Below are 3,481 nucleotides of genomic sequence, written 5' to 3'. Positions count from 1 at the left end.
TACCCCTGGCCTGGGAAAAAGTATTCAAGGGAAGGTAGAGGAAAGGGGAAAAATCAAGTTCTATCATATACAGGTACAAATTCTCTATAATCAATATGATCACCTTATATACCAATAAACTTAATTTTATTTTACTTTATTTTTTATTTGATTTTATTTTTCAGCGGAACTGGGGATTGAACTCAGGCCCTTGTGCTTGCCATAGAAGTGCTTATTCCACTGAGTCATTTCTCCAGCCCAAAGTTTATTTTTTTATTTTTTTATTTTTTTGGAACTGGGGATTGAACTCAGGCCCTTGCACTTGCCAGGGAAGCGCTTATTCCACTGAGCCATCTCCCCAGTCCCCCCCTCCTTTTTTTAAAGCATAACCAAGGATTGAACTCAGGCCCTTGCGCTTGCCAGGCAAGCACTTATTCTACTGAGTTATCTCCCTGGCCCCCAATAAATTTTATTTTAAAAGATATATCATGTACAGATACAAATTCTTTGTGATAAAGGTTGTTTTGTATATCTAAAATCTACCAATAAAATTTAAAAATGCAAAAAAAGGAAATAAAAGGTAGTGGAAGTATAGCTCAATGTAAAGGCCCTATATTCAATCTCCAGTATCATAAAATCAATCAATATTAAAAATAAAAACTAGGGTCCTAGTGGCAGAGCACTCACAACATATGCAAAGTCCTGGATTCAATATCTAGCAACATAAACACACACACAGAGAAAGATCTAAGGACCAGGGAATTTAGCTCAGTGACACAGCACCTGCCTGGCAAGCATGAAGTCCTGAGCTTCATTTCTGGTATACCCCCCAAAAAGATTTAAACTGGGTTTTTGGGTGTAGCTCTGTGACATAACATTTGTCTAATATGTGTGAGACCCTGAATTCAATCCTAGTTACCAAAAGAAAAGTAAAAAATAAAAAATATTATAGAATCTAAAAAGTTGTGTTCATAGAAACTGAAAGTAGTGGGGCCAGGGAGATAGCTTGGTAGAATAAGCGCTTGCCTGGTAAGCGAAAGGTCCTGAGTTTAATGACTGGTACTGCAAAAAAAAAAAAAAAAAAGAAAAGAAACTGAAAGTACAATGGTGGTTACCAGAGGCTGGAAACCTAGGGGTGCAGAAAGTGTGGGCAAAGCTGATAAATGCTGACCAAAATTACAGCTATACAGAAGCAAGAGGCTCTGGGATGCTCTTGCACAGTATGGTGACTATAGATAACAATTATGTATACTGTGAATTTCAGAAAGCCAAATGAAAGGATTTTGAAGTTTTCATCACAAAAATATGACAAATGTTTACAAAGATATGTTTAACCTAATTTCAACATTATACTGTGTGTGTGTGTGTATGTGTATCAAACATACATCAACTAATAAGTACAACTTTTATATTTTTGTCAGATAAAAATAAAAAAAGAGCTAGGCATGGTGGTGCATGCTTGTAATCCCAGCACTTTGGGAGGTTGAACCAGGAAAATAAAAAATTTGAACCCAGACTGGGCAATTTAACTACTTAGGAAGATATTTCAGTATTTTTAAAAGGCTAGGATATAACACACTATAAAGGCCCTGGGTTCAATGCCAAGTGCTGAAAGCAGAAAATTAAACCCTTGACATGTGTTTCACAATGTTAGCATCATATAGCATGTGATGAACAACTGTCTACTGAGAAAAAGAAAGACAGGGAAGGAGAAGGTTGTTGGCAGATATTCCAAGTAGATAGGAGTTCCATGTGGGGGAAATTCTGTGACCCACAGGCAGAGAAGAAATAAACCAATTTGGCTGAAGAAAGGATTTTTGGGGAATCTATGTATTAGAAGAGAAAATTGTAGAGGTATTAGCTGATTGGATAGGGTTTTACACACCAGAGTAAGGAATTTAGTCCTTCCTGTTACTAATTCCTGCTAAAATACTTTTTCTATAAAAATGTAAATAGAGTCCTTGAAACAGAAAAGTTCTGTAGTGACACTGACAGGTGGTGGGCCTGATATTTTAGATCAATATGCCACTCTTTATATCCTCTGCTGTTTGTTTTTTTTTCCAGAACAGGTATTGATTGAACTCAGGTCCTTATGCTTGCCAGGGAGGTACTTATTCCACTGAGCCATCTCCCAGGCCCTCCTCTGTGGTTGATAGGGTGCCAGTTCTGCCAACTTGAGGGTAGACGGTGGTCACTAAAGAAAGTATTTTCCCTGAACAATCACTTGCATGTCAGCTTTAAATTAGTAAACCGAAGCAAGACTTTTCCATTGAGCTTCCAAAAATAAACACATGGTAGTTGCCAGACAAATCTACTCCAATGGTGAGGAACATAATTCCCAGTCTAACTGTAGAAGAAAATACACCTCCCACACTGGGGAGAGAAGGAGGCTCAACAACTTGTTCAGCTCAGACCTTCCCTGACATTCCCCCAGCCAAATACTAATCTCAGAGCAGATTGGGCTCTATTCAGGGCCAAAGATAGTTCAGTATGCAATAACAGAATGGCTACACCTGTTGTCTTTGTAAAGCAAGATCAAATGCCTTTTGCTTGAAGGATAAACTCCAATGCTCTGAACTTTTCTGACACAGGCCTCTGCTCTAAGAAACACTATGAAGTTGGTTGTAGATCTGGGAAGTGGTCCCTGAGTGCATCACCAGCTTCCTGGCAGACAAGAAAATATTGTCTTTATTTTAAAACAGATAAGAACAGACATTAGGGGCCAGGGATATAGCTCAGTGGCACAGTGTCTGCCTGCCAAGCCTGAGGTTGTAAGTTCAACTCTTTGTACCCCCCAAAAAAGAACAGATATTACACTTGATCTTAGTCAAAAGCCTGAGAAGCTATTATCCTTATTTTATTTATTTAGTTTTTATTTATTTTTGAGACAGAATCTTGCTCTGCAATTCAGGCTCAGGTTGAGCTTACTATGTCAATTGTCTTTACTTTAAGGAGAAGGATTTGGGATCCAGGAAGATGAGTGTTTATTCTTTTCACTGCTAAGTTGACACCTTTTTTTTTTTTTTTTTTTTTTTTTTTTTTGCAGAACTGGGGATTGAACTCAGGCCCTTGTGCTTGCCAGGGAAGCGTTTATTCCACTGAGCCATCTCCCTGGCCCCTAGGTTGACACCTTTAACAGAGTAATTTTTGTCATTATTGTCAGTCATTTGGTGGCTGACAAATTAGGTGACAGAAAACCAATGAATCAGATGCTGTCTTCAAGGCATTCAGAATTAGCAGAAAAACATAAAATTAGTTTTTCTAGTGCTAGGGATTTTTTGTTGTTGTTGTTTTTCTGTTTTGATACCAAGGATCAAACTCAGGATCTTGCGCTTGCCAGGAGGGCATTTGTGCCACTGAGCTATCTCCCCAGCCCCCAGTGTTGTAGACAAACCCTCTACCATTGAGCTATATTGACAACTCTGAAACTATATATATATATATCCCCTTACAATATTATATGTCCCTTAAAATATTAAATCAAATTTTATAAAAATGTAGA

General features: G+C 38.0%; 1 pseudogene; it reads right to left on the bottom strand.

The window, feature by feature from the left end:
* Positions 1 to 2,602: 2,602 nt before the first annotated feature.
* LOC111817002 lies at positions 2,603 to 2,826 on the bottom strand (annotated as a pseudogene).
* Positions 2,827 to 3,481: the final 655 nt, after the last annotated feature.

Source organism: Octodon degus, unplaced genomic scaffold (genome assembly GCF_000260255.1).
Source record: "Octodon degus isolate 3935 unplaced genomic scaffold, OctDeg1.0 scaffold00045, whole genome shotgun sequence".
In the NCBI taxonomy this organism is placed as follows: Eukaryota; Metazoa; Chordata; class Mammalia; order Rodentia; family Octodontidae; genus Octodon; species Octodon degus.
This window is presented reverse-complemented; position numbering and strand designations above follow the sequence as displayed.